Source organism: Rhyacophila brunnea, unplaced genomic scaffold (assembly GCF_057557595.1).
Source record: "Rhyacophila brunnea isolate RB1 unplaced genomic scaffold, BYU_Rbru_1.0 scaffold_5, whole genome shotgun sequence".
Lineage (NCBI taxonomy): Eukaryota > Metazoa > Arthropoda > Insecta > Trichoptera > Rhyacophilidae > Rhyacophila > Rhyacophila brunnea.
In genome coordinates this window covers 11,512,284-11,524,811 of record NW_028233170.1, presented here as the reverse complement: position 1 = coordinate 11,524,811, position 12,528 = coordinate 11,512,284, and positions in this window count along the sequence as shown.

The following is a 12,528-nucleotide window of genomic DNA, read 5'->3' as shown; positions in this document are numbered from 1 at the left end:
TAAAAGGGAACATGGCGAAGAATACGTCGATATTATGAAGAAAACACATCCAGCAAAAATTGTGAAAAGCACATGTTTCCCAACATGTCATCTAAAATGTATGAGTAAATTTACGGAAGACGAAAGAAAAATTATCCACTTTCAATTTTATAAGTTAAGTGATGATAAAAAAAACCATTATTACAGCAAATATACAACGAGGTCAATACCAACAAGAAAACGGACAAAGAAAGAAACAAGTCGGAAACGCTTCTCATATACTTATTATTTTGAACTACTTGCCGAAAAAATTAAGGTGTGCCAAAAATTTTTTTGCAGCACTTTAGACATCTGTGATAGTAGAGTGTATTATTTTCACGAGAAGGTGCAAAATAGTGTTACAAATGTGCCTAGAACCCCGACAAAAGGGAAATATGTGAAGAGGTGTACAAGCACTACTGATTTAGATATTGTCCGGTCTCACATTCAATCGTTTCCGGCTGTTGAATTGCACTACTGTCGGAAGAGCACAACCATGAAATATCTTGAAGCATCATTGAACGTACAGAAAATGTACGACTTGTATTTTTCACAAACGGAAAACCCGGTCAAAATAAACATTTACCGTGAAGTATTTAAACGAGATTTTAGCCTGGCATTTCAACATCCAAAAAAAGATCGGTGTGATTCGTGTGAAAAATTTAAATACCTGAAAAATCCAACTGCTGACAAAATTATGGACAACGACAAACATATCCAAAGAAAAGTTGAAGGCGCTGAAGAAAGAACCAAAGACAGAGGTATTATAATTAATACCAATGTTAATAATGTTACTCTTGTTTCTGCTGTGGTAACATTTGATTTACAAAATGTTTTTAGTTTTCCCAAAGCTAATGTTTCCAATTTTTATTATACAAGCAAAATTAATATGTATAATTTAACCGGTCATTGCAATAGTCATATATATAACGCAATTTGGCACGAAGGATATAGTGCTCGCTCAGGTAACGATATTGCAAGTGCGCTTATTAAAATATTAAAAGCTATCGCTTTGGACAATCCGGATGTCCAACATTTAATATTATGGTCGGATAGTTGCGTCCCACAAAATAAAAACTCTTTCATGAGCACCGCCATAAAAAACTTTTTATTGAATCAGGAGATAAAAACAATTAAAGTCGTAGAGCAAAAATTTTCTGAGCCAGGTCATGGAAACATTCAAGAGATCGATTCAGCACACAGTGTCATAGAAAAATCATTAAGAAACATCGAAATATATAGCCCATTGGGATAAGTTCGCCAATTTTTAAAAATTCGTAGCGTTAAAAATAAATTTGTCGTATTACAAATGATGGCAGGTGATAGTCTTGATTATGGGAATGCAGCGGTAAAACTATTGTACGCACAAATTCCGTACACAAAAATTAAACATATTCGTTATAACCTCGACCAAATTGATTTAGTAGAATATAAAATATCATTTGCCTCAGATTTCATAACAGTTAATATTTATAAGAAAGTTAACCGTACACCGTCTAACAAGGAAATAAGTTTTCCTACAATTCGAAGGATGTCCACTAATATCACGAAATTGACCGAGAAAAAAGTGAAAGATTTGATAGCAATGTTTCCATACATGCCAGACATTGATGTCACATATTATAAAGCTATTTATTTTCTATAGGACTTTTTCCTAATTCGATTTAGACAAATGTTTTTAGACCTAAGATTAGCATAGATCAACGTTACCAGGCGACATTTTTAATGATCCCGTCTATTAACCAAATACTCATTCACTTATTTTTATTAATTATGTACCGATATGTCTTTGTAAAATTTTATGCTTTTTGTAAAAAATGCTAAATGTAATCCTAGTGCATAAACTAAACGTTTTAAAACATGTTTATGACTACATTTTCTATGTGACTCCACTTGACCATGGTCTTTTTTTTGTAATTTATTATAAGTAGACTTATTTGTATAAGTGTATTGCAATATTATAATGGGTAAAAAATGATTAATTTTAAATGATTTTAAAAATTTAGATTATTGTTTATGATTCAAATCTGTCAACGAATTTATTATAGGCACAAATTGTCCAAAACCGTTTACTTGTCGAAGTAAAAACTTTTATTTCTATGGATTGAGAACCTCTGAGTCGTGCGTAAATAATTTTTATCCATTGCATGTAATTTGCACTCATGTTTATGTGACATATTTATGTGGCGACTCAAGAGTCTAGACTCGGTATCAATGACTAATTCTGGCAAATATAACAAAAGATCATTGTTTAAATGTGGGTATTTGAAACAAGGTGTTAAGTTTCATGGTTAGTTTGAACCATATTTATTTTTCTATTTATATAATTATTATAATCTAAAATGTGTACTGTTAGTTTTCTTATTTTTCGTATGAATACTTATTTGACAAAGATTGGGGTGATCAAAATAAATTATCAACTAACTGTATGAAAATCGTATGTACCTACTCTTCGGAAACTATAAACCATAGTTTGAAAAACATTAAATCATTAATAAATACAAATATTTATTTAATTATCGATACATTTTTGACGAATCCTGAAAATTCCATGTCAATATGTCGACGCATTAAAGAGATATTGCGATTTTAATAAAAACGTCGATATTTTTCGCGACTGCAAAAAAGGTACCTACCAATTTATTGTTTTACCTAATCACGTACGGTAAATAAAGTATTATAATTATATGTTGTATACGTACATAGATATATCTTGTTGTTTAAATAAACTATACTTTTATTGAAGAAATTTATTCGCTATCAATAAAAATGTTGTCTGAAGGTACATCAATTTTCTTTACACGTTTTGTCGCGACAGCTAATCGGTTTACACGATCTGGTTTCGGTGTAGCATGTTTTTTTTTAATATTTTAATCACTCAGGTACCTACGTGATAATATTGGAATATTATTTATATCATTGTGAAAAATTCTTCTGTCTAGAACCAATGATTTTTAATGCGCACTATGCGCTCGTCGAGAGTTTCAAAAACTATGAATGAAGTACAATGCACTTCAATTATCTTTGTTGGTTTCACTATTTTGCTATATTTTTTTCTGTTCACTTGTTTAACTATTTACTTATATATACATATTATTATTTTTGTTTACTGAACCCTCTCTATTTTATTCTGTATTGAATTTCTATTTCTCTATATCTGTAAGTATTAATTGTCGTATTTGTATTACATAATTGAAGAGGCCTTGTGCTTTCCAGTGTGAAGTATATTATGTTGTTTAATAAAAAAAGGACTAAATACTTGTTTTTTTTATTTATACAAGAATTATGAAGTTTCAAAACTATGGCCCGCGCGACGAACGTAAGTTGCCACGCGGTTTTTCCCCTCTGTTTTCGATCGAGCAAGCGCAAGTGCCTAGCAGTTAGGGTTGCCAACTTTTCCTGTGACGATTCGGGACAAATATCTCAAAACTGAACATCACCATCAGTCAGCCATTACCTAATTTTCTGAGGAAACTTTTTATGTGCAACTTAATTACATATACCTATACAGAGCTTTTTTTAAACAAAGGTGCCGGAACTCACTTCTTGCCAAACTTCTTACCTTCTAAAGAAAATTACATTCAAATATAATTTAAAGCAACCTTTTCTATGCCAGGAAGCGCATAAAAAATTAAACAAACAAACAAATAGGTACACATAAACAACTAAAGTTGTAAAAAATAATATTGTAAAAACATATATTTGAATAAAAGTATGTGGTGCTTTCCATAGTCCCCATATCCTGAAGCGGGCCCCCAGTCCAGGATCTTTGGCGGACCCTTACCAATACACACATATTACACTAAGATTAAAGGCAGTGTGACCCTCTATAGTAGCGTTTTTCAAATGGTGTTCGAGGTAAAATTAAGGGTATTCAGTGTATCATAAACATTAACCAAAAAATGCAATTCCACAACATTTATTTTAAAATGTAAATACGCCTGAAGGAAAGAAGCTCCGCAAGCGATTTTTTTACGTTTAGAGCAAATTTGTGATGTGCGTTTATATCACTTATCTGGGCGATCCCCCAGGCTAGAGCCCTGTCAGCCCTCTCGTTTTGGGGGCCATGGTATTTTCAAAGTTCAGTCCAATTCTCGTCTGGCAAATCGTCTCGATTCCTTTTCTTAGCGTTACGAGTCTATGGCCGAATGTCTTACACTGAGTAACCACCGATCAACGTATTTTGAAGGATCGAGAAGTGTCAAAGATGGTCAGGCGAGTTTGATAAACAAAACTGCCGAACCTTTTTTGGTCTTCAATGAAACTCTTATTGGGGTAAAAATTAGATTCATTTTCGAAAATTCACTTTCACGTTCACTTGAAGACATGGTAATATAACTCAAGGCATATATTAAACGCGATGGTTTTCCAGGATATATCTTTTCCTATGAGATGATGCAGGAAAATTAGCTTGTAGTATGTACCTAAGCGCGAACATTGTTTCACCTAATTGCTTTTGAAACATTAAAAATACCGTAAAAAATGTGCCTATAACGCATCGATGACAATTTTGATTTGTAATATATTTGGGAAAACGGATAATTGCTCCCATGTCAATTCAGAAAATTCTTTATTTTTCTTTAAAGAAAGACATTTTATTTTGTTAAAAATATTACTTTCGTTAAATAAATAATTTTCTTTCAAATATGTGATACATCTCGTAAGAAAACAATTAGCATCAGATATGAAATCATTCTTCTCGTTTTTTAGCAATTTATAAATTTCCGGGACAATTGAGTATTCATCCGGGATCTGGGACAGCGATTCCGATTCCGGGAAATTTCGGCCAATCCGGGATGGTTGGCAACCCTACTTGCAGTCCGGTAGTCCATGGGGCTCAAACCTTAGGCAAAATCCGCATGCGACGCCCTTTTGGGTAAGGCAATTATTATTTTTCATTTTTCAACGGCTCTTGGTTTTTTTAGTAAGTACTAATCACCGCTCATGGTTCTAATAAATATGCGATACAAAGATTGTCAGTGTTGCTCAACGATTATATTGCTCAAAATACTTGAAAGAAGATAGCATTTGCTGTAAACATAATGGTTGTGGTACTGAGAAGTACTCAGGTGGGGAGCGGAATAAACGATAGACTCGTATGGTAGGTAATAGATAGGCAGATAATTATCAGCAGGTAATACGTCATTGCAAAACTAGGTAGGTAATAAATAATAAATTCAATATTTGCGGTAATGAGAGTAATAGCTAGGAAAATAATTTCACTAAACTATTATAATATAGCGAAATAGGGGTAATGCTGTGGTACCTATGCATCCCGGTGAAAAGCCTAAAACAATTGAAAATATACATTTTTAGTCGATGGATTATTTTATAACTAAGTATTTAATTATTTATTCCGAAATAAACCGAACATAGCGAATACCGCATATTATTATTACCTATTAAATTAGGTGATTAGGATCCTTCATATAACATAATTAGGTATTTATATAAGTAGTAAAAGTAATTATTAACATTTATCGTGTAAATAAATATAACATTTGAGGTTCGTATTTTTTGACCACTCAGTACTCCGTCGGTCGTGCCGCATTACGCTACGGTCTTAAATCCCGAATATCCATGTTTTGTCCCGAATATCCGCTATTCTGAGAGAGCGCTAAAAATTTCCCGAATATCCAGAGTGAGTACTTGTAAATAAAACGCATTTTCTGTGAATTTAATGATTTATACCAGTATATTATTCTTGGAATCTATTTTTAGATAATGTCGCAATCATATAGTGTAGAAAGAATGATTGATACATCTACTGATATTAAAATATACGACAATGAAGTTTGTTTTTCGTCTCCTGTAAAATTGACATTTGGTCTATTCGGGAAACAAAACCTATAGCGACGACATTTCATTCATTATCTCACTAATCAGCATGGAAGAAACACCTGAAGATAAATACAACTAATCCAGTTGCTCACCTTTGTTTTGTATATTACCGATAATATATTATAATATATAAAAAATAACTACAATGTAATATGTAGTAATATCTTCATTGGACATAAAATACAAATATACTAATAAGTTTTAAAAGCTAAATTATGTACATATTGGAGATATATGATTTTCCGTTCAAAAATAAAACAATTAATTTTTAGAGCTTTTAAGCTACTCGTACTAACAATGAATATTAGTATTTAAATAATTCCAATTATGAGCAATTTAATTAACCATCACAGATTACATAATAAGTACATAAACAGTTGAATACAGAACTAACTCACATTTGAAATATTTTACAGAAGTTTTCTTTGAAACATCCTATTTAAATTATTTATTATTTATATAGACATGTTTTATGCATTGTTATTTTCATTGATAATCCTACTAAAAAATGAAGTATACGTCTATAAAAATAATAAATAATTAAAGTAGATATTTTCAAAGAACTCCCTTCTAAAATATTTCAAATGTGAGTTAGAATAGTAAATTGTTCTAACTCGAATATTCAGCTGACGAATTATTTGTATTTCATGCTACATTATGAAAAATATAAGATAATAACAACTTTCAAGAGAGCAATCACAAATGTATAAACTGCGATATATTTTATTGAGTAATAATTTATAAATAATGAAATACTTTTTCAGTTTTGTAAATATGATATTATGAGGCTACGTACTCGTATATTTAATTAAAGAAAAAAAACTAAAACTAAACAAAGAAGAAAAACTGTCAATTAATATGGATTTCCATCCGATTTGTTGTCTATAAATCGGAGAACCTACTATTATGATTTATTTATTCAACATTTTTCTGCAATAAATAACAATTCTGAAGCATGTAGTCTTAATCCTGCATAAAGGATATATCCTGAAAAGTTGCCAGTTTTGGAGCTCGGAGGCCTGCGGCACTGACTGATTTTGGGGCCTCATAAAAATAACTAAACAGTATAAATTTAAATTACCAACGTACCTAGTAAATAAAATAGTCTATCTATTCTCTATCAAATCACCATTGAACATCTCAGTGATAACTGATGACATGACATAATATTAATTGCTTATTTTTATGTACAAATACGTATCTATAATAATGCGATTATGCTATAAGAACTTTTGGTGTTAGTTGCAGTGATTTTGTTATGCTGTGGCTAATATTTTATGGATAGTTAGGTACTCAATCTGTGAGAAATATATGCAATTTTTTTTATGATATAGTATAATTTAATAAGTGTATGATTGTTTTGAGTTAGAGTTCGCTAAAGACCTCAAGTGGAAATGGGCTGGACACATAGCTCGAAGAAGGGACAATCGTTGGACAAATCTAGCCATCCTTCGGTACCCAAGAGTTACAAAACGTCCGCAAGGTAGACCTAGAGGCCGCTGGATCGATAAGGCAACAAGCAAAGCAACGTACAGGACCAAGATAAGTGGAATCAGCTTGAAGAGGCCTTCATCCGGCAGTGGATAGATGCAGGATGATGATGATGGTGATGATGATGATGATGATTTAGTGGAATACTATTGAAATCGTCATATAAAAGATTCCCTCAAATTTCAGATAACTGATTTGTTGAACTAATGAACGCAATGTTTTTTCGGCAGTATTTTGACAAGTTTTGGAGATATTGCAGTTTTATTCAAAAAAAGATAGTGTGACGCTCGGCAGTAGTATTTTCCAAATGGTATACGCGGTAAAATGAATGTGTATATTTAGTGTTTTTTGTATATTTTAATACATCCATTTGAATTTGAGTTGTCGAGTATGATCACATAATTTTAAATAATAACATTACCGAAGGAAAATAGTTTTTTTTGCTATTAAAGCAAATTTGTGACGTGTGTTTATCTCACTTGTCTGGACGACTCCCCACGCCGGGTCCCTCCTGAGCCCGGGCTCCCAGGCTAGAGCCCTGTCAGCCCCCACCTTGTGGGGCCATGCCATTCACCCTCTGGCGACAATTGGTATTAATGTCGTTAATATATTGATGCGATGTAACGTAGGTACACACAGAGGCAAGATCGCGTGCCGACTAAGTTGGTGAACTAACATTTTAACCCGAAGAAAAGCACGCGCTATAAATAAAACTTGAGGGGTTCGATGAGGTCACTATAAACAGTATGTTGTTAACACAGAGCGGCCGCTAACGACGAAACTTTGATACGCAACTTTTGAGTGACCGCTTTCCGTTGCCATGGGAAACTCCAGCCGCTTACCGCCAGTCGGGAATTCACTTAACCGGTAAAAAAGGACAGCCTGGAGGAGAGTAGGTACTCGGTGTAAGCGCAAAGGTAATTGGATATTGCTCCAAGTGGCGCATGGACGAGAAGTATGCGTACAGGTTGCTCGTAACCTAGCATACCCAACACTGTCTAATCTATTAATTTAACAAACGCTTTAAATTGTGCTTAAAGTGTGTTGTACTAACTTATTTGACGGAATTACGTTAGAAATAATTAAATAAAAATGAAATATTCTTTTGACACTTTATACGTACGAGAAATATTGTAATTAAATTATTTTTCTCACGAGCAGCCTTTTGTAGACAGACTTCTCAAACAATGGCTGCTAAATTTCATCACTTGAGTCAATATGGAATATAACAAAGATTTTAATTTTCGCTCCTAAGTAATATAAGCATCAATATATTTGATCACCCAACTCACTGGAACAATAATATACACTTAAACAAACAACAGGCATTTTTACCCAACTGCGATCCAACCACTCTACCCCAGCTACCCGGGTAAAGAAAATATAATAATGAAAATTAATAATCTTAAATTTCTAATGGATGTAAGTTTTGTACTATTCCATTTGAGTCGTTTTTTTCGACCCGGGTTTCGCCTTTCGGCATCTTCAGGCACTATATGCACTCACCAAAAGGGTCGCAAACAACGACTCAAATGGAACACTTAATACAAAGCTTACAAAACTTAAATTCATTATAATTTAAATTGAAATTCCATCAAGTACCTTCAGTCGATTGTATTAATATTAATAATCTATATTTAATGTAGGTACAAAACCTCAGAAACGTATATTTTCGAAAAATATCTGATATATTGTTTAGTAGTGTAAACTATTTCAGTTGAGGTTATTTAAGAAACAAAACAATTAAACATATTGAGTTACTAATGAAAAGTTTACAGCACTGTTGTCCTTTTCTAATAATGGCTCAGACACTGCAGTTGCAGTGCGTCGACACAGGTTATACTTGATTCCTGCAGTGTCGTGTGTCCGAGTCCTAACGTGTTTGTCGCTATCCGGACATCATCCGCATACAATAAAAAATATGGTACTTTCACATACTCTGACGACGTTTCATCTTTATTATTGAGAAATTGTACATCAGAGTAAAATATTTGGTTAAACATTATATATAAAATATGTATTACCCAAATACTGATAGCTATAACTAGCATCAATACCTAAATAACAGTTTTCTATCACACTAATTTATGGCTGCCAACCGTTCTAGTTTATTCAGGATTATCCCGGGAAAAAAATCCCTGCACCGGATCACGATGTCCAGGAATTTTAGAGACTACCAATCAGACTTTTCAAAAAATATAGGAAAAAAAGGTGGAAGAAAGCTTAGAAAAAAGCTCTCATCTAGGATAAATATTGGCAAAAATAGCTAATAAAAATTATTCACTTCAATTGTAAACTAATTTTTTAGGAAATATACTCTGGATTGGCGTTACCTAATTATTATTATATTCTTTTTCCGGAATTATCTAAAAAAGGTTGACTATTTCTTTTATTCAACGAATAATTCACACGACTTAAGAATGTACCATTCTGATTATTGAACATACATAATTTTGAAAAACACTTTCTGAGAAAATATATTATAACCAATAGAAAAATCTTTTTGAAAAAAGTAAACCACCCCGGCAGGGAATCGAACCCTGCATCTCCTGGGTTTACATACGAGTACTAATTGCAACAAATTTTAACTATTGGCCTTTTTAATACCTACTATTAGTATGTCACTGCGTAGTAGCATAGAGGTAAATGCGACGGACGGGGCGTAAACCCAGGAGATGCAGGGTTCGATTTCCTACCGGGATGGCTTACTTTTTTCAAAAAAAAAATCTATTGGTTATAATATATTTTCTCAGAAAGTGTTTTTCAAAATTATGTATGTTTAATAAAGGTTGGTTCGATCAAAGTTTTATTGTGCGCCATTAGCATTTTTTAAACGTTATATTGCATCCTTGTCAATTAAAAGCTTGCCGCCCCTGATCTAATGTGCTAAATCTAATGATCTCAAGTATGAACTACGCACGACATTTATCTCACTACAGTTTGTAGTAGACTTTATTATTGGACGAGACACATGAATTCCCTAACAACCTGTAAGTATGCTCGTAATAATCACCAGTGACAATCTTTCACTTGGGATGAGATTAATCTTGGCGACGAACCTCTCGGGTGACAACATTCGCAAATTGATGCGCCTTGAATTACACTATAACATGAAAGTATTTATCTTGCGTACCTACCTACACGTATAAAATATTTTATAAAAGTAAAATAGTAGATACCGTATTTACTAAAACATTTCGGCATTATCGTACCTAATATCGAAGCTACTTTTGATATACCTACTTAAATACAAAATATTTCATGTTAATTATGTCGATAAAAATAACAATATACCTAGTACCTACTCATATAAATGATATAGTATATAATTATAATCAATTCTGGGTACTCATCGGCCAAGATTTATTTTAGTTATACATAATTATTACAATATATGAATATATTATCAAGAGCATAGCCGATAAGTAGGTACCTACATATTATTTATTTAAAAAAAGACTCATTAAGCACATAACAAATTATAAATTCAAGACGTTCACTACATTACATTTAGAATAAAAAGTATAAGTAAATCAACTAGAGAAAAAACAAAGCAAAAAATAATTTTATAGAAACGAAATAAAATAAAAAAACAATTTAAAAAAATACAAATTAAACAATAAACAAATATAATGCGTGCTCACTACTTACAACACGACAACTTAAATGTTAGAACATATTATTATAATTTTATCATAACCTATTTAATGCATTAGCTTTCAATTAAAAGTGTTAATTATTTTAAAAAAAAATCTTCTTATGGCTAGCAGTCGAGAGAGCTTATTAAACTACATCATTACATTAAACTAAATTTAAAAAAAAAACACAAAATAATATATAATAATAAAATGAATGAATCCAATGAATAATATTTTAGTGTTGTTTTTTTTTTGACCATTTCAGATCCTAAGAAATTCATATGGGCCTCCAGAAGGTGAATTGCAAGATAAATGACAGCTGCAACAATTTTAATCAATATGTACCCAATTAGATTTAATGCCACTTTTTTTTTAATTTTGATTCCCCGATAATTATTTAAACTTATATGTTTTAATTTACATGCAATTCTAAAACTGCACTCAATAAATTAATAGGTAGTTATTTTAAACGATTTAATGGTTGATGTATCAGTAATAAATTCAATAAATAATTGACGCATGGTAGATGCAGTATTCATACGTTCTCTTTTTCTATAACTATTATTTATACTTAGAAATAAAAATTCATATTACTATCATCAACGTGGCATCTGTTGTTTTAGATAACTGTCACAGTGAAAATGATATAATTATTGGACATATTTAAACCTGCTAGAGTTGTGTATTATTTCGATATATACTCAAAATAGTTTTCCTTTGTCAGTAACAAGTACGCAACACTGATAATTTAATTTCTGGTTAAATACTCGTATACCGAGGCTCGTACGTGGATTTCGCGAGCATAGTGAAAATCGGATAACTAGTGTTTAGTAATTAGTAAAATTATATGCAATTCAGTCAAAGTCAAATCAATATTAGGATAATTTATGAAATACATTTTAATACTCGGTATTCACTTGATAGCTTTAGGCATAAAGTCCACTAAAGCGGAATTGCGGGGCGCTCGCGCATATTGTATGTGAATCATCGAAAATACAACGTAATCAAATATGCCAGCACACACTGGATTTGACGACGCATTGTGCCCGCGTGCCCCATGATTCATCGTTTTTTGGCTTCTCAGTGATACGAATTAACGAAAATACAACGTAGTCCATTCATTGAACACGGCAAGCAAAATCACGCTCCTCAAAGCGTCGTCGACAGACGGGCGAGAAGCCATTATTTAATAACAGTGAACCCATTGTTTAGCTTGCTGCGTGTCCAATATTTTGCTGGTAGAATGATGTCATCCTGAATATTAATTACAAGCCCCGAGAAATAATATAATATTTTTATTGGTTTGTTATGGGAGACGCTGATAATAATAATTATTTTGTGCTTCTTGGGCCCCTTATTACATAGGTGAAGGGTAATGCGCGGGTGGGAGGGGGCCTACTCAGTAGTGAGCGCACCGAGCGCTTTTTTGGTGGGTTTTATGCCATACGATACGTGTTGGCAATTACTAATTTGTTATGTATCACAATTTAATATACTAATATAATCGATCGAATGAAGACTTTTTGGTAATAAATAATAA